Below are 20,671 nucleotides of genomic sequence, written 5' to 3' on the forward strand. Positions count from 1 at the left end.
AATAAAAACCTTTAATTTGAAAAAAATAAAATTATTTATTTTCATAAGATATTTTGTTTTTACATATGTTAGATTTCATATTTTACATTGTATTATACGAAAGATATACATATAAATCAATAAAGTACAAAAAAAATTGCTAAAAAACGTTTAATAGTAACAGAGAAACTTAAAGTAGTAAAGAAATTAAGGTAAAAAAATTTAGTTCCAAAAAAATCCGTCAGTGGGCGCCACTTATCAGGTAGGTGAGAAAATAGTTCCAGAAATAGCCACCAGGTAGCAGTGCTGTAACCTTCCCTATATATACGGCAACAGCACAAATTCTCGTCAGTACGACTTGAGTAATGCAGGGGGGTAGATCGCTCTGTCGCTCCAAACATACCTTATCTAGTCTAGTCTAGCCTAACATTTGTCACCTCTCTCTCTAAAGAATCATGGTGGGGAGATGTTGTCGCTTCGACGGTTCTCCCCACCCTGCCCCGCCCTTCCAGCGAACTTAGTTATAAAGGCCCCTAGAGCAAGATGGCGGCAATTCAACTCACCTGATCGGTAGCCTCCTAGATCGCTCCAGCTGGTCTGTTGCTCTTGCACACTCTCACGACTCTGCCGGCCACTTTTAACCTTCCCTCAAGGTTTTCTTTTTTTACTTCTACCACTCTCTAGACTCTGTAACCTTCTTTTTAGGTTATCCTTTTTATTTTTTCGTATTTTCTACATCATTCTGATATTTTAATAAATTATTTTCGTTTTATTTTTACTTTTACATATTAATTAACACATTAAATGGAACAATAAATAAAATCATTTTTTTAAAGACTTTTTATAAAAAAAAATTTTAACATGCAATTTTTAATTTTGATCAAATCATGCATATTATTACTCATAATTACTACTTACATTTATTTATAGATTCCTATCCAATGATTGTTGATATATTCACATTGGATTGATCTTTTACGTCTTTTTCACTTGGGCTTCCATGGATGACAGTTTTGCAGGCAGTACTCTGGGTATCACCAGTATTGATTCTGAAAATCATTATTGTAAATTAAATAATTAAAATGTTTAGTGAGTTTTACCTAGCATTAAGAAAAACATCTATAACAATAATTTATGTATATTATAAAGATTAAATAAATAAGACTGTAATTGAACCATAGAATTTTTTTTTTTAAACCTAAACCTTTTCATTCAATGATAATGAAAAATATTTCTAAAAAACTCACTTATTCCTTACCAAAAAATTAATTTGCTAGGAAAAGTATAATAACACACATAATCTACTAGCATTATTATTATGAAATTATTTTTATGAAAATGTGTTGAATTATAAGCTCGACTAAAAATAGTTCTATGTGACAGGAAAATGATGCAGAATTCACATGCAAGTTTGATGTTCAATTTTTCAATTAAATTACTGCTACCTACAATCAACAAAAATTAAAACTTCTTTCAGATACAAAAAAAAAGAATAATTTGTATGAAAAAAAGTTTTAGTTCTTGTTGCATCGCCCTAAGATAAGGCTTACCTGGATGCGAATAACTTCATATTAATAATGGTCGTGCTGCTGGAAGTACAGAAGTTCATCTCAGGTAAAAGGTGAGCTTAACGGGGCTGCAAGTTGACAGAAAGCCCATTGATCTTAGCACTGGCTGAACTGAAAAAAATATTACATTAAACATAAGTAGGAGTAATACGAATTTGAACACAAAATTTAGTGTAATTCAAATAATTTAAAAAACCTAAATCTTTTATCTGTTTTTCACTAAGTTAGTGGTGAATCGCGATTACGTTTTACCAAACTCTAAACTTGACTACAACACTGACAATTTTCTTATTATAGAAATAAAATTTGCAAATAACCGCTTAAAATATTAAAAAACATTGCTGTCTGAGAATAGATAGGTAGAAATGAAATGATGAAAATAGGTAGAAATTTGACACTAAGGGTACCGCTACACCGAATAAGTTGCCCCATTAACTAAGGTATCTCACATATGTAAATAATGTTCATTGAACTTTAAGCGGAAATAAAACTAAAAAGAATTTAGTGTAACCTACAAGATCGATTAAAAGCCTACACAATCTAAAAACTTAATCAAACATCAAAAATACTCGTAACTTTCATAACTTAGTTTAGTCCATGCACTATTGAAATATTTTTTAAATACAAAACGTTTCCTTAAACATAACAATAAGGTAATTCTTCAATATTATACATGTTAAGTATTATAAGTATTTTAACATGAATTACTCCTACTTTGCAATTTAACTGTTGTGCTAAACTTGTTTAAATCAAGTTACAGTCTGCTATAAATTTAAATCATTAGTTTATTAAGTTTTTCAAGCAAAATGAATATTCATAAAATTAAATAAATGTGACTGTAATTAAACTAAAACAATGATATGCACATAATAATCTTGCAATGAAAGGATTTCGCTAGATAGATGATAAAAGATTTTGAGGTCATTAAGATTGGCAAGATCAATGGGAAGAGCATTTACTATTATCCTAAAGGTATTAGATTAGGGAGTCTGGATTCACTGACGATTGGAAATGTTTCAATACACGCTCTGATCATGATAACAATGAAAGTATGTTGTTTATAGGAAATCGTAAATGCTATTCAAGAGAAAATACGAAAAATCAGATTCAGAAAATTTGTAGTAAGATTGACAGATTTTCGCCAAAAGGAGCCATTAAACTAAATATCAAAATTTGAATTTTCCATTATTGATTTTCATCACCCACGAAACTTGACGATTCGTAAAAACATTTATCGAAAACAAATATATCCGTTGAAAACTGAATAACATTCTACTTGATCGAAACACCTTGTAATTATTATAGGCAAGAAAAAGTAATTGAATTGTAACGAGAGCTTGGTGGATATTAAAGTAAAAGTGAAAATTTAAAGGGTCAAGTGACAAAGATAAGCAAAATATGTACCTTATGAAGACGATACAAAAGGAAAGGTCTTGGTTCACACAACACTTGCTCCAGCAAGTACTTCTCATTCTACTCCTGCTTGTAGGCACTACTACCCTCTTCATTCTTGTTACGAAATAGTCAAAAACCATTACCAAGTAGGTAGATCAAGAGAAAATACGAAAAATCAGATTCAGTAAATTTGTAGTTAGATTGACAGATTTTCGCCAAAAGGAGCCATTAAACTAAATATCAAAATTTGAATTTTCCATTATTGATTTTCATCACCCACGAAAGTAAGGTTACTTAATATCAAAGGTTCCCCCTTTTTATTAAATCTATATCTATACCTCAGTTATACTGTTAAGGTAGTAGTCTATTTCATGTACAGATCTAACTCTTATTAAATTAAGCTTATCGTACTTAGAATCTTGACTTGCGGTTTTCGTCACTTCACTTAGAAATTGAACTAACACTTCTCGAACCTTACTTTTTATGGGTCTTCGTAATGGCTCAAGAATTTATTAGTCTTATGAAAATGAGGTTACGTCCGCAGTGCGTAATATTTGTAATTTCGTCCGTAGTAGGACGTATTTTTATTAAACCCCTTACCAGTTTCGGTCTTTCAACCATCTCAAAGGTAGAATAACCAGATTTGTGTATTCATACCGCACTGCACTTACTAACTGAGCAGACTAAGTAAGGGAGGTTACGTGGTGTTATCCAAAATATTAACGAATTATCAAACATTTGTAAAAATTATGAATTAAAATAATTTAAATCTAGTACATGTTAAATGAAAATGTTTTTCTTTTTAAATTCTGTGCGAGTAATATTTTATAACTGAAAAGTTGGAAGTGTATTTTATACGAGGGAGGCGCGAGAATTTAAGTTTAAAACACGGGCATTGTTGCATTTTCACTGCGAAATAATTATTGTTAAGCAAAATATGAATGAATATGCGATTCTAATCATTAAAAAAATGCGAAAATTAGTAAAATCTTTAAAGGAAAACTTTTAATCAGCATAGAACATGCAATATGCTGATATATTCAAGCTTTGTGAATGGCTTTCTGTTTGCATATTTCTAATACATTTCTGTCTGTAAAAGAAACAATTCAGTTTTTATAAAACAGAAACTTTATATACTACATTTCATTTATTCGATTGATCTAGAACGACAGAGGTGGAATGTAAATACAGGGTAGCCCAAATTCGAAGTTACGATTGTAAAATTAATGGAAAAATAGGTAATTCTGGCCTAGTTTGACTGGAATGATTAAGGTTTCTGCTTCATACTATTGATAACTAAGGAAGTTACGATTGCATAAATTATGGAAAAATGTTTTTCTTTATTATTTTGCTACCTTTCTCATTCTATTGTTCAAGACTAGAAGAGAATTTCTTATTTATCCCTCCATTTTTCAGATGTAACTTCAAACTTTGGGCTACCCTGAGTATACATTCAATGTCTGGCATAGTCATTACTTCACTGGAACTGAAATCTTAATCTTTCCGGTTAATTAAGGCGAGAATCCTTCCACACCACCTCATATGGTATAAAAACAAATATTTTATAGATGAAAATGGCCAGCATAAGGGTCTGTGACATCTAATAATTCTAAAAAATGTGAAGGAAAAGTTAATGCAGCAAAATTACTTAAATTATATCAACTAAGCATGAATGAAATATTGGGTACTAGCTGATTTGTGTACCTTTTGGCGTTTAATCAACCCTTATACTTAACATTTTAAACTGTAAGTTTTTGTTAATTATGTTCAGGTCTAACTCGTTCTACAAGCAAATTAAGCTTATCGTACTCACCTTCCTCGTCTTGGAATCTTGTCTTGTGACTTTGGTTAGTTCACTTCGATATAGAACTAACACTTCTCGAACTTTACCATTTACAGGTCTTTGTAAAGGCTTAAGAATTTACTAATCTGATGAGGATCAGGTTACGTCCGCAGTATACAATACTATTTGTAATTTTCAACCATCTCAGAAGTAGAATAACCAGCTTAGGGTAAGCAATTCCACTCCAATTATGCTCTCATGCCGCACTACACTTACTGCTCAGACATTGTAAGAGAGGTTACGTGGTGTTATCCAAAATATTAACGAATTGTCAAACATTTGTAAAATTTATTAATTAAAATAATTGAAATTTAGTACTCGTTAAATGTTTTTTTGTGTTTCAGTTCTGGACAAGTAATATTTTAGTACTGAAAAGTTAGAAATGTATTTTATGCGGAGGAGGGGGAACGAAATTTAAAATATGACATTCTCACTGCGAAATAATTATTGTTAAATAAAATATGGATGAATATGTCAAAAAATGTGAAATGAGTAATATGATTAATTTTTCTCCTAATTACTCAGGAACTGTATTTTTCACCGGTTTCTGTATTTGATAGTAATTATTAAGACCAGGGCTAAATTGTGTAAGCTAGGTCGATCTATTGTAAAAACCTTAAGTAAAAATGATTAGAAAAGGTACATTACTCATTACTCATAATTTCACTAGAATACTTATGTTTCCGTATTTAAAAGTTAATTTTAATACCAAGGGTAGATTATGTAAGCTAGATCAATCAATTTTGGGAAACAAGAAAGAAAAACCATTGAAAAAAGTGGATCAGCAGTCTTCCTGGAGAAAGTTTCTTCTATATCCAATACAATCAAGTACAATTAACTATCAAATGCAGAAACAGCAGCATTACAACGAAATTAAGAGACTATTTCCACTTTTTCCAATGGTTTTTATCTCTTGTTTTTCAAAACACAACAATCCAAAATTTACCAACTTGAAATGACTTTATTATTAACAATCAAATACAGAAACAGCAGTATTCAGGGAAATTAGGCAAGAACATCAACTTTTTCCAATGGTTTTTACGCTTTCTTGTTAAAAAAAGATCGAACCTACATTTACATTCATACATCTGCTTTAATATTAACTATCAAATACGAAACAGGAGTTTTCGAGTGAAATTAGAAGACGATTTCCTTTTCCAATGGTTTTTACTTGAATTTCAAAATAGAACGTCCAACTTGTACAATCCAGCATAGTCTTTAATATTAATTATCTAATGCAGAAACAGTGAAATAAATTCAAAATTCATGTGAAATAAATAAATAAATTCAACGTTTTCTAATGGATTTTACTTCTTACTTTTCAAAATAGATCGACTCAACATATCTAGCATTGACCTTATTATTAACAATTAAATACAGAAACAGCAGTATTCAGGCGAAATTAGGCTTTTACTTTTTACTTTTAAAAAGATCGTACCTAAGTGTACATTGTAACATCAGCCTAAATAAATATCTAATACGAAACAGGAGTTTTCGTGTGAAATTAGAAGACGAGTTCTACTTTTTCCAATGATTTTTACTTTTGAATTGCAAAATCCAAGGTCCATAATTATAGGACGTTATTTAACTTTACATTATTAATTTAAATTTCGTGGAGATTACTCTCCCCTTTAAATGAGAGAAATGTGAATATTTACGTGGAAGTTCATAATTCCCAAATAAATAATCGTAATTTGCAATTTATTTTTACAGTAATAAAGTATTACCATGTTGCGAACTAAATCTACCTACTTATGACCGTTAAAACATTTTTATGAAACAAAAAAATGAAGAGTAAAATCAACTTTTTAAAATTACACGCTTACACTTAAAATGCATCTACTATCAACGGTCTTGGAAACATGTAAATTTCATAAACACTTCTAATCACATCAACTCGTAATTCAAAATAAAAGTATACACAAAAAATATTGCTTACCTGCAAGAAGTCATTAACGCAGTAATGAAGCAAAAAAAAAAGTTTTTTAATTTCCTAGGAAGTTATCGCTTAATGCAAATAGATAATACAATCAGTTTTCTAAGGTATGTAAAGTTCTCACTCACTTAGTTACAGCAGCATCAACTTAAAACTATCAATCCTAAGTAAAACAACATCAAATTATGAGGTATACAGGAAATGTTAGAGGAAAACTTCTTTTTAAAATACTAACTTATCATCATGGATGAAGAACATTTAATAAATAAAGCAAATTATTACTGTTGCTACATAATAAAGAGAATATTTGGACAAAATCGTATTACCTTTTTACACTACTGTCTTTCCGGACAGTTGTTTGGTCAGGAGGTTATTTAATGTTTATTTTAATAGTGTAAAAGTCCATGTTCATGCTACCTAACGATGATACTTGAAACTAATTAATATGGGATTACATCTTATTAGTTCAATCAATTGTCGCTAGAAAGCACTGAAATGATCTTAATACGTCAATTTTCTTTCCATTCCTAATTTTAACTTAAGAACAGAATGTATAGAATTTCTAATAAGGTTGCCCAATTTCTTTTATTCGAAAATAAGGACTTCAATTTCTGATTTAGTCTTTGATTTAAATAGAGCTAATACCAAAGTAATATATTTATAAATTTCGCTCCCTTCACAAGTATAATAGAACCAACCAATCTTATGAAAGTATTTTAATAATTATGGAACGATAATTTTGGTACAATAAACGACGAAAATTCTTAATAAATCTCCTTAAGATTTATTGATATTTCACTATTTTCAATTGACGTAACTAAAATTTACATAAGTAAATCAATAAAAACTTACTATTTTTATAAGAAGTTAAAGAAGTGGAGTAAAAAATTGTCTACAAGTTTAATTTAATTTAATTTAAAGTTTAATTAAATTTGGAAAAAATTTAAATTGAAGCTACATATTGAGCTTTAAAAAATGTACTGTCTCTGTTAGCCTACTCCCGGGAGTAGTTGCCCAGGGAGCACCTCGAGGAGGTAGAGATCAGTTTTCGCTCCCCAAAGAACGCCTTTCTACCCACATCCGCATTCTAGTTGGTCTTTAAAACCGGCATGGGATCAAGGAGAACTCCATACTATGGAGCTTCTAAAAATGGTTTGGGAAAAGATTGGAGGAAAAGGGAATAGGGTAAATAAATCGATTAGTGATTGAGGGATATACAGGGAGATCTGTCTGCATAGACCAGTGACTAGAATGGCGTAAACCTAGATTTCTAGGTTATATATTGGATGGGGAAATTAGGGAAATAAGGGGATAATTAGAAATGCGTTCGGAAAGAAAGGGGTTTTTGGACTGGTGGGTAATTGGCATCATAAAAAGATACAGACTTAAAGAAAACTAAGACTGCAAAACCAACAAAGAAAACGAAATTCAACAAACAAGAAGAAGACAATTATTAACAACAAAAGCCCCAGCCTGAAACTAAACAAATCTACCAAGAAATAACAAATTAAAAAAAAACTGAAACGTGTGATGGGTAAAATCGGAGCTAGTGTTTTTTTTTGGCACGAAGTGTTGTGCAGAATGTGTATCTAAAATAAATCTACTAAAATAATTAATTAGTCTGTGTAAATTGATTCACAGTTGCTCTTAAAAAACCGAGTAAAAACACTGTTAGTGGCCACTAAAATGTTTTAAATAATTATAATTCCAAGTATTCGTATAGGTGAGTAGTGAACATGCAATTAGTGAAATGATTTAGTTTTTTCATGCACTATTATCATGCTATTAGTTACACCATATAAATTAAATATGGAAATGTAAAATAAGTGGAATTATAATTATTATTAAAATTACAATCAAAATTTGTAAAAGTAAGTGAATCAATTATTAAAAATAAAAGTCCTAAAAATTTCCGACTGACTGCAAAGCAAATAATGTAGAAACAATAAGACTGCTTTGAGAATGCTATCAATAATAATTAAAAAAGATCTCCTACCCTTAGACGAATTTGAAATGAAACGATCCCGAAAAGTTTCTCAAAAACCAGCGTACGCTTTCAACCTGTTCAACCGTTTTCTTCTTATAATCAATGTCACTCTTTTACCTAAATACAACCTTCTTTTAAGCTACCTTCTAAACTAATTCCATCCGGCATCCATTGAAATTCCTTTGATATGGTTTCTTCTTATATGGCAGGGGCACACTTCCCCACTTACAACTAAGCATAACCTAACTTACAAACTAGATACATTAGCCATCCATTGAAATTCCTAAGATATGGGTTCTTTTTATATGGAAAGGGCACACATACCCAACTTACAACTAAGCTTAACCTAACTTAGAAACTAGATATTTTAGCCATCCATTGAAATTCCTAAGATAAGGTTTCTTCTTATATGGCAGGGGCACACATGCCCAACTTACAACTAAGCTTAACCTAACTTACAAACTAGATATTTTAGCCATCCATTGAAATTCTTAAGATATGGTTTCTTCTTATATGGCAGAGGCACACTTGCCCAACTTACTACTAAGCTTAACCTAACTTACATACTAGATACTTTAGCCACCCTTTGAAATTCCTAAGATATGGTTTTTTGCTATATGGCAGGGGCACCCTAGCCCAACATACAACTAAGCTTAACCTAACTTACATATTAGATATTTTAGCCATCCTTTGAAATTCCTTATATATGGTTTCTTCTTATATGGCAGGGGCCCACTTGTCCATTTTACAACTAAGCTTAACCTAACTTACAAACTAGATATTTTAGCCATCCATTGAAATTCCTAAGATAGTTTCTTCATACTTGGCAGAGGCACACTTGCCAAACTTACAACTAAGCTTAACCTAACTTACAAACTAGATACTTTAGCCATCCATTGAAATTCCTAAGATATGGTTTCTTCTTATATGGCAGGGGCACACTTACCCATCTTACAACTAAGCTTAACCTAACTTACAAACTAGATATTTTAGCCATCCTTCAAATTGCTTATATATGGTTTCTTCTGATATGGCAGGGGCCCACTTGCCAAACTTAAAACTAAGCTTAACCTAACTTACATACTATATACATTAGCCATCCTTTGAAATTCTTTAGATATGGTTTCTTCATATAAGGCAGAGGCACACTTGCCCAAATTAAAACTAAGCTTAACCTAACTTACAATCTAGATATTTCAGCCATCAATTGAAATTCCTAAGACATGGTTTCTTCTTATATGGCAGGGGCACACTTGCCCAACTTACAACTAAGCTTAACCTAACTTACATACTAGATACTTTAGCCATCCTTTGAAATTCCTTAGATATGGTTTCTTCTTATATGGCAGGGGCACACTTGCCCAACTTACATCTAAGCTTAACCTAACTTACAAACTAGATATTTTAGTCATCCTTTGAAATTCCTTAGATATGGTTTCTTCTTATATGGCAGGGGCACACTTGCCCAACTTACAACTAAGCTTAACCTAACTTACAAACTAGTTACTTTAGCCATCCATTGAAATTCCTAAGATATGGTTTCTTCTTATATGGAATGGGCACACATACCCAACTTACAACTAAGCTTAACCTAACTTACAAACTAGATATTTTAGCCATCCATTGAAATTCCTAAGATATGGTTTCTTCTTATATGGCAGGGGCACACTTGCCGAACTTACAACTAAGCTTAACCTAACTTACAAACTAGATATTTTAGCCATCCATTGAAATTTCTAAGATAGATTCATCATATATGGCAGAGGCACACTTACCAACTTACAACTAAGCTTAACCTAACTTACAAACTAGATACTTTAGCCATCTTTTGAAATTCCTTATATATGGTTTCTTCTTATATGGCAGGGGCCCACTTGCCCAACTTACAACTAAGCTTAACCTAACTTACATACTAGATACTTTAGCCATCCTTTGAAATTCCTTATATATGGTTTCTTCTTATATGGGAGGGGCCCACTTGCCAAACTTACAACCAAGCTTAACCTAACTTAAAAACTAGATACTTTAGCCACCCTTTGAAATTCCTAAGATATGGTTTCTTGCTATATGGCAAGGGCCCACTTGCCCAACTTACAACTAAGCTTAACCTAACTTACATACTAGATACTTTAGCCATCCTTTGAAATTCCTTAGATATGGTTTCTTCTTATATGGCAGGGGCACACTTGCCCAACTTACAACTAAGCTTAACCTAACTTACAAACTAGATATTTTAGTCATCCTTTGAAATTCCTTAGATATGGTTTCTTCTTATATCGCAGGGGCACACTTGCCCAACTTACAACTAAGGTTGACCTAACTTACAAACTAGATATTTTAGCCATCCATTGAAATTCCTATAATGGTTTCTTCTTATATGGCAGGGGCACACTTGCCCAACTTACAACTAAGCTTAACCTAACTTACAAACTAGATATTTTAGCCATCCATTGAAATTTCTAAGATAGTTTCATCATATATGGCAGAGGCACACTTACCAACTTACAACTAAGCTTAACCTAACTTTCAAACTAGATATTTTAGCCATCCATTGAAATTCCTAAGATATGGTTTCTTCTTATATGGCAGGGGCACACACGCCCAACTTACAACTAAGCTTAACCTAACTTACAAACTAGATATTTTAGCCATCCTTTGAAATTCCTTAGATATGGTTTCTTCATATAAGGCAGAGGCACACACGCCCAACTTACAACTAAGGTTGACCTAACTTACAAACTAGATATTTTAGCCATCCATTGAAATTCCTAAGATATGGTTTCTTCTCATATGGCAGGGGCACACTTGCCCAACTTACAACTAAGCTTAACCTAACTTACAAACTAGATATTTTAGCCATCCATTGAAATTTCTAGGATAGTTTCATCATATATGGCAGAGGCACACTTACCAACTTACAACTAAGCTTAACCTAACTTACATACTAGATACTTTAGCCATTCTTTGAAATTCCTTATATATGGTTTCTTCTTATATGGGAGGGGCCCACTTGCCCAACTTACAACCAAGCTTAACCTAACTTAAAAACTAGATACATTAGCCACCCTTTAAAATTCCTAAGATATGGTTTCTTGCTATATGGCAGGGGCACCCTAGCCCAACTTACAACTAAGATTAACCTAACTTACATACTAGATATTTTAGCCATCCATTGAAATTTCTAAGATAGTTTCATCATATATGGCAGAGGCACACTTACCAACTTACAACTAAGCTTAACCTAACTTTCAAACTAGATATTTTAGCCATCCATTGAAATTCCTAAGATATGGTTTCTTCTTATATGGCAGGGGCACACACGCCCAACTTACAACTAAGCCATCCTTTGAAATTTCTTAGATATGGTTTCTTCATATATGGCAGAGGCACACTTGCCCAACTTACAACTAAGCTTAACTTAACTTACAAACTAGATACTGTAGCCATCATTTGAAATTTGTTAGACATGGTTTCTTCTTATATGGCAGGGGCACACTTGCCCAACTTACAACTATGTTTAAACTAACTTACAACCTAGATATTTTAGCCATCCATTGAAATTCCTATGATATAGTTTCTTCATATAAGGTAGAGGCACCCTTGCCCAAATTACAACTAAGCTTAACCTAACTTACAAACTAGATATTTTAGCCATCCATTGAAATTCCTATGATATAGTTTCTTCAAATAAGGTAGAGGCACCCTTGCCCAAATTACAACTAAGCTTAACCTAACTTACAAACTAGATATTTTAGCCATCCATTGAAATTCCTAAGATATGGTTTCTTCTCATATGGCAGGGGCACACTTGCCCAACTTACAACTAAGCTTAACCTAACTTACAAACTAGATATTTTAGCCATCCATTGAAATTCCTAAGATATTGTTTCTTCTTATATGGCAGGGGCACACTTGCCGAACTTACAACTAAGCTTAACCTAACTTACAAACTAGATATTTTAGCCATCCATTGAAATTTCTAAGATAGTTTCATCTTATATGGCAGAGGCTCACTTACCAACTTACAACTAAGCTTAACCTAACTTACAAACTAGATACTTTAGCCATTTTTTGAAATTCCTTATATATGGTTTCTTCTTATATGGCAGGGGCCCACTTGCCCAACTTACAACTAAGCTTAACCTAACTTACATACTAGATACTTTAGCCATCCTTTGAAATTCCTTATATATGGTTTCTTCTTATATGGGAGGGGCCCACTTGCCCAACTTACAACCAAGCTTAACCTAACTTAAAAACTAGACACTTTAGCCACCCTTTGAAATTCCTAAGATATGGTTTCTTGCTATATGGCAGGGGCACCCTAGCCCAACTTACAACTAAGCTTAACCAAACTTACAAATTAGATATTTCAGCCATCCATTGAAATTCCTAAGATATGGTTTGTTCTTAAATGGCAGGGGCACACATGCCCAACTTACAACTAAGGTTGACCAAACTTACAAACTAGATATTTAAGCCATCCAGTGAGATTCCTAAGATATGGTTTCTTCTTATATGGCAGAGGCACACTTGCCCATCTTACAACTAAGCTTAACCTAACTTACAAACTAGATATTTTAGCCATCCTTTGAAATTCCTTATATATGATTTTTACTTATATGGCAGGGGCCCACTTGCCCAACTTACAACTAAGCTTAACCTAACTTACATACTAGATACTTTAGCCATCCTTTGAAATTCCTTAGATATGGTTTCTTCATATATGGCAGAGGCACACTTGCCCAACTTACAACTAAGCTTAACCTTACTTACATACTAGATACTGTAGCCATCATTTGAAATTTGTTAGACATGGTTTCTTCTTATATGGCAGGGGCACACTTGCCCAACTTACAACTATGCTTAACCTAACTTACAACCTAGATATTTTAGCCATCCATTGAAATTCCTATGATATAGTTTCTTCATATAAGGTAGAGGCACCCTTGCCCAAATTACAACTAAGCTTAACCTAACTTACAAACTAGATATTTTAGCCATCCATTGATATTCCTAAGACATGGTTTCTTCTTATATGGCAGGGGCACACTTGCCCAACTTACAACTAAGCTTAACCTAACTTACAAAATAGATACTTTAGCCATCCTTTGAAATTCCTTTGATATGGTTTCTTCTTATATGGCAGGGGCACACTTGCCCAACTTACAACTACGGTTAACCTAACTTACAACCTAGATATTTTAGCCATCCATTGAAATTCCTAAGATATGGTTTCTTCATATATGGCAGGGGCACACATGCCCAACTTACAACTAAGCTTAACCTAATTTACAAACTAGATATTTTAGCCATCCATTGAAATTCCTAAGATATGTTTTTTTTTTATATGGCGGGAGCACACACGCCCAACTTACAACTAAGCTTAACCTAACTTTCAAACTAGATACTTTAGCTATCCTTTGGAATTCCTTATATATGGTTTCTTCTTATATGGCAGGGGCCCACTTGCCAAACTTACAACTAAGCTTAACCTAACTTACATACTAGATACTTTAGCCATCCTTTGAAATTTCTTAGACATGGTTTCTTCTTATATGGCAAGGGCACACTTGCCCAACTTGCAACTATGCTTAACCTAACTTACAACCTAGATATTTTAGCCATCCATTAAAATTCCTAAGATATAGTTTCATCTTATATGGCAGGGGCACACATGCCCATCTTACAACTAAGCTTAACCTAACTTACAAACTAGATATTTTAGCCATCCTTTGAAATTCCTTATATATGATTTTTACTTATATGGCGGGAGCACACACGCCCAACTTACAACTAAGCTTAACCTAACTTACATACTAGATACTTTAGCCATCCTTTGGAATTCCTTATATATGGTTTCTTCTTATATGGCAGGGGCCCACTTGCCAAACTTACAACTAAGCTTAACCTAACTTACATACTAGATACTTTAGCCATCCTTTGAAATTTCTTAGACATGGTTTCTTCTTATATGGCAGGGGCACACTTGCCCAACTTGCAACTATGCTTAACCTAACTTACAACCTAGATATTTTAGCCATCCATTAAAATTCCTAAGATATAGTTTCATCTTATATGGCAGGGGCACACATGCCCAACTTACAACTAAGCTTAACCTAACTTACAACCTAGATATTTTAGCCATCCATTGAAATTCCTGAGATATAGTTTCATCTTATATGGCAGGGGCACACATGCCCAACTTACAACTAAGCTTAACCTAACTTACAAACTAGATATTTTAGCCATCCATTGAAATTCCTAAGTTATGGTTTCTTCTTATATGGCAGGGGCACACTTGCCTATCTTACAACTAAGCTTAACCTAACTTACAAACTAGATATTTTAGCCATCCTTTGAAATTCCTTATATATGGTTTCTTCTTATATGGCAGGGGACTACTTGCCAAACTTAAAACGAAGCTTAACCTAACTTACATACTAGATACTTTAGCCATGCTTTGAAATTCCTTAGATATGGTTTCTTCATATAAGGCAGAGGCACACTTGCCCAAATTACAACTAAGCCTAACCTAACTTACAAACTAGATATTTTAGTTATTCATTGAAATTCCTAAGATATAGTTTCTTCTGATTTGGACTGGTGGGTAATTGGGCTTACAAAAAGATACAGACTTGAAGAAAACAGAGTCTGCAAAACCAACAATGAAACGAAATTTAAGAAAGAACAAGAAGACGATTAGGAACTGAAACCCCAGTCTGAAATGAAACAAATCAACCAAGAAACAAAAGATTTTAATACATGAAACGTGTAATGTATAAAATCGGAGCCAGTGTTTTTTGTCACGAAGTGTTGTGCAGGATGTGTATCTGAGATAAATCTAACTCAATAATTAATTGGTCGGTATATTTGATTCACATTTAGTCTTAAAAAACCGAGTAAAAACATTGTTAGTGGCCACTAAAATGTTTTAAATAATTATAATTCCAAGTATTCATTTAGGTGAGTAGTGAACATGCAATTAGAGAAATGATTATCTTTTTTCATGCCCTATTATCATGCTATTAGTTACACCATATTAATTAAATATGAACATGTAAAATAAGTGGAATTATAATTAACATTGAAGCGAAAGATTATACTAGATAATTTGTAAAAGTAAATGGTAATTGAAGCTACATTTGAGCTTTAAAAAGTGTACTGTCTCTGTTAGCCTACTCCCGGGAGTAGTTGCCCAGGGAGCACCTCGAGGAGGTAGAGATCAGATTTCGCTCCCCAAAAATTACCTACCGATTAACTATAACTATAAGGTTAATGATTATCTTTCCTTATTAATGCATTGTACAAACTTAAAATCTAGATATTGTTTTAAATAATTGAGAACGTTTTATGATTTTCTGAATCGAAGTGTAATGGAAGAATTATTATAATAAAATTTCTCATAAACCTTGAATAATATTTTAATTTCCTTCAGTCTAGTATATTATATTTAAGAATATAAGAAATCTTTTTAGGGAAACGAAAGTCCTCCAATTGTTTTAAATAGAAATTGATGGATCTTTCCATAGCTTACAATTGTTTTTTTATGATGTAATTGACTAGCCATAAGAATCTTATAAATTCGCTTAGTGTTTTCTTTCTTTCTATTTATCTTTCTTTTTATTCAGTGCTTAACTCCAAAGTGAAGGTTGCCTTTCTTATTTTGCGCTTTAATATAATTCCAAAATCCAATCAATTGTAGATTGTAGCATGTTTCATTTGAATCCTTAATTTATTTCAATTTTATTTTAAACTATTTGAATTTCTATTAAAAAAATTTAATTTGCAGTTCTTATTGAATAAAACAATAAATATTATTATTTACTTGTTTTTTTCCAAAATTTAGTTAACCACTGCGTATTCAGTTCAAGGTGGGTAAAGACAGTCGCACGTTCAGGGTGACTTGCTTCACAATTCGGTGCATTGTATGTTTTAGTGAAGTTTTTAAGAAACGACCCAAGGTCTAAAGCTATTTCAAGAGTTAAGTTACAACAAAAAAATAAATAACAAAATTTAAAATTAGAATAAATATTAATTACAAGTCAAAATGTAAAAATTAATAAAGTGAAATAGAAAAATAATTAAAGCAATAAGAATCATTGCTTGTCCAGGCATGCAAGATTCGTTGGTCGACCACATGCATGCTAATTCAATTTTTTCAATTTCTTAGTAAAAATAATATTTAAAATAATAATAAAAATTAATTTCATGTTAAAATGTAAAAATTAATTAAGTGAAATAGGAAAATAATTAAAGAAATAAGAATTATTGCTTGTCCAGGCATGTAAGATTCATTGGTCGACCACGTGCTAATTCAATTCTTTTAATTTTTTAGTAAAAAAATATCTAATACTCTGTAAATTTAAGATAGTTGTAGCACTTTATTAATTTTAATAAAAATTTGATTGAATTTAATTAAATAAATAATAAAATCTTACTTACGTGAACGGCATAGATGTTGACTGGTCGGGAGCCCAATGGCAACTGACTGCAAAAATCCGTTAGTCGCCATATTTGAACTTTGATTTTTTATAAAATCAAATTTAAGCATAAATCTGTTTAAAATGGATTAATAACAAGTTAATTTAGATAAAAAAAATGATTTTCCCACACTATTAATAGTTTTAAAGGTTTTTTTTAAATAAATAATTTGGGACTACTTTATGACGTCACTCAAAAGCACATGGTTTTGCGGAAGAATTCAAAAAGTAGTTCCATTTAAAAATTAATAATACTAATTTTTTTCTTTTAAAAAATGAAAGAATATTAAATTATCAAGTTGAATTAAGTAGTTAAAACTTTATTTTCCATTAGAAATAGTTTTTTAAAGCAAAAATGAGCACCTATACTTCTGACCTTCTTTGGCTAATTTTTGAAAACTGCTCGATAGATTTTCTTCAAATTTAGAACTTTTATTAAATAATAGGTATAGTTTAATAATAAGTTAAGGGCAAAACTAAAAATTTTATTTAAATGCTAGTTTACGAGTGTGACCTAGGGCTGAAGTTGTACTGAGAAAGTGGTCTCAAAATAAGTTTTCAGAGAACGGTTTTCAGTAAAATTTATGTAATACGGCTTAAATAAAAAGTACACAAAGTTTAAACAAAATCTTTGAAACTGTTTTTAAGAAAATCCGTAAAAAGTACTTAACCTATTACCTATTCTTGTACGTGGCAAATTTCCACGAACCTAAGCGATAATTTTCTTTTTTAAGTTAATATTTTTGCAAAAACTTCATTGCCTGTAATTCTTCATTAGTGGTAAGAGCTTAATCTTGTGTTGAAATTGTTTCATATGTAACCCTTAGAGTGGAAACCCTAGATAAGTCAATATTCATTCATATTGAAATTTGAGCTTGCATTAACTGTTCATTTACGCATTATAATTGAATTTTACATCATATTTAAGAATAATAGTTAAGTATAGGCGGAAACTTTTACCTGTGAGCCGCTTTTTAAAGAACTTAAATCAGCCTTTACCCAATCTTCCTTTTTCCCGTAAGTGTTCTCAATCAATTTCTTTCTGTTGGTCTAAAAAATAAAATTTAGTTTCTGTTTATGTGATGCTCAGTTCACCAAGACAGCTCCAAAACTAATCAATACTCAACCACATATATGTACATGCAATATTTACTTGTCTGGTTGATCAATATTTATCAAAATAGCAATTTCAGATCAAATTAATGTATTTTAACAATAATATACCACTTAGAATCCTGAAGATTAAAATTCGTAAAAATTATTTGAATCTGGGATCGCATTCCGTTCAAAATGCCATCATTTATGTGATTTGCCATCATCTATGTGAACGTACAGCAGTTTATTATCAAAAAAAGTTATTCTATGTAATTTCTATAGAAATCTTTGTAAATTTGTTAAATTTTATCATACTTGTAAAACGTTGTTGTAATAAAGATGATAGTTTATTATTACCGTTCAATTTCTGTACAATCTTCTTACCCAGATTAGCCAACAAATAAAGTTTACCAACAAATAAGATCAAACTAAGCTTAAAAGCAAAGATAAATTTGTGAATTATATTTGTAATAATAGCAAAAAAGCTAATATTCTTGAAACATTGAATTACAGGCATTTCTAAATAAAAATTCAAAAATATTAACAAATTGTATGGTTTACCAAAATTCTTCTTATAGTAAGTTCTAGAAGGTAGCAAAATTTAAAAACTAACCACGAATTTTGAAGAAATATAGATTTATTTAATTCTATGTATGAGTTATACCTAAAAAATCAACTCTCTAAACGTTTCCAATAAAAATGAATGTTTTATTAGATAAAATACATGCATTTACTACTACAGTATAGAGTCATAGGCCCTAAATGAAATTGTTAGATTTGAAAAATGAATTCGGATGGTTCCTAATTTTCAATAGATACTTGAGAAATGAAAGCATATTTTTTAAAGCATTAAGTAAAGTTTTATGTTTTTTAATTTGGCTAAAAACAACCATCTGTTGATTGGATAAGTAATAATATAATCAAGATGTTTATTAATATTTATAAAGCAAGTTAAAATGAATTATTTCTATCATTTTCAGATACGAGTGAGTCAGTTTTAACGTTACAAGTGTAAGACCTTGAACAAGCTACCAAACCTACGATTATTCACCTCTACAGTCTACAATAGAGAAAACCTCTACAGGAAGTAATGACTTTATAATAAAATTACGAATGGAGGCATCAGAGAGACGGCACTGGATTTATTTTAAAACAATTTTATTGTGACATTCATGTAGAAATATTAATAATGAAAATCTTAGTTAATATTTGTGATGTTTATGTACTTACTTTAGAAATTCTTAGCATAGATTCTAAACATTAGATTTAATAAATCTTTCATTATTAATTTTCTAGTGTAATTACATTTTCTTATCACTTTTCTTCATGTAAATAAACTTGGAGAGTACCAGTCGATTGAAGTTTTCCCAAACTCTGTAAAGAATTTATTAAACTTATTGTAAAAAAGTTTATAGATTATTTTTAAATAATAAAAAAAAGTAGTTAATTAATAGTATTGTATTTATTTTTCCCTTTAATCTCTTAAATAATAAGAAATTAAAAATAATAAAAAAAAACACGAAAAATGGAAACAAAAAAAAATAGTTAAAAAAGGCCTCCAGTCTTGAAAGAGAATCTTTAATCGTTAAAATAGTGATTCTTATGCTACCTAGGAGGACAGTACAAACTGCAGTTCATTCGTTTTTAATTCTATTGTTTTTATTAATTATTATGTAGCTCGAGCTTTCTTTAATTAGGAAAATATTACAGTTAAATGGTATAAAGTATGAGTTAATTAATGATACCGGAAGTAAGCTAAAATAAATTGTTTTATGCTGAGAAAAATGCATAAATTGCATCCTGCTTGTCGAGTGTGCAGTAGTACTGCCAGAATATATAGGTAGATGATTTTCGCAGGGTAGGATGTTGGGGCTTTATAATTCGACAGGCATATATGTCATGATACCTATATTTGATGTTTGGATTGGTTTTAGAATAATCCTAAAGTCTCTTACTTTTGAGTAGACAGACATACGTCATAGTATTTAGTATTTGATGTTTCGTATATGTTTTTTATAATTCTAATAGAAGAACTTTCATGTTTCTTTATGACAGTGACTTTTGACTAGACAGACATTTGTTATCATACCTCTTTCATATTAGATGAAGTGAGACTTGCGTAGATGTTTCAAGTGACGAGCGACAGTGCAATCTTCTCCCCTAAAACACTCAAGTCGTACTGAAGAGAAATCTTGTTTCACAGCTACCTGGTGGCACTAACTTTTCAAATGGTTTTTACTTCTTGATTTTTGAAAAGAACCAAGTTCGACCCAACATATACAATCTAGGATTGCCTTCAATATTAACTATCAAATTCAGAAACAGCAGCATTACAGTGAAATTAAGAGACTATTTCCACTTTTTCCAATGGTTTTTTAACCTTTT

The 20,671-nt window shown here is 31.3% G+C and overlaps 2 long non-coding RNA genes across 7 annotated transcripts in view; one reads left to right on the forward strand and one right to left on the reverse strand.

Annotated features, from left to right (window-relative positions):
• Nucleotides 1–1,050, forward strand: part of LOC141447846 (uncharacterized) — a 3,741-nt gene extending 2,691 nt beyond the window's left edge. For both annotated transcript variants that reach the window (XR_012454621.1, XR_012454622.1), the window contains exon 4: nucleotides 910–1,050. This is a non-coding gene — a long non-coding RNA (uncharacterized lncRNA). The remainder of the gene's footprint in view (nucleotides 1–909) is intronic.
• LOC141447847 (uncharacterized) overlaps nucleotides 1–7,355 on the reverse strand; it is a 25,348-nt gene extending 17,993 nt beyond the window's left edge. The window contains exons 1-6 of one of the 5 annotated variants that reach the window (XR_012454625.1): nucleotides 6,957–7,355; nucleotides 6,725–6,884; nucleotides 4,756–5,000; nucleotides 2,952–3,056; nucleotides 1,530–1,658; nucleotides 834–1,028 (exon numbers count right to left, since the gene is read on the reverse strand). This is a non-coding gene — a long non-coding RNA (uncharacterized lncRNA). The other 4 variants (XR_012454624.1, XR_012454627.1, XR_012454626.1 and 1 more) reach the window with 4 other exon arrangements.
• Nucleotides 7,356–20,671: the final 13,316 nt, after the last annotated feature.

The sequence above is a fragment of the Rhodnius prolixus genome, unplaced genomic scaffold, assembly GCF_049639745.1.
Source record: "Rhodnius prolixus isolate KJV_2025 unplaced genomic scaffold, Rpr scaffold_13, whole genome shotgun sequence".
Lineage (NCBI taxonomy): Eukaryota > Metazoa > Arthropoda > Insecta > Hemiptera > Reduviidae > Rhodnius > Rhodnius prolixus.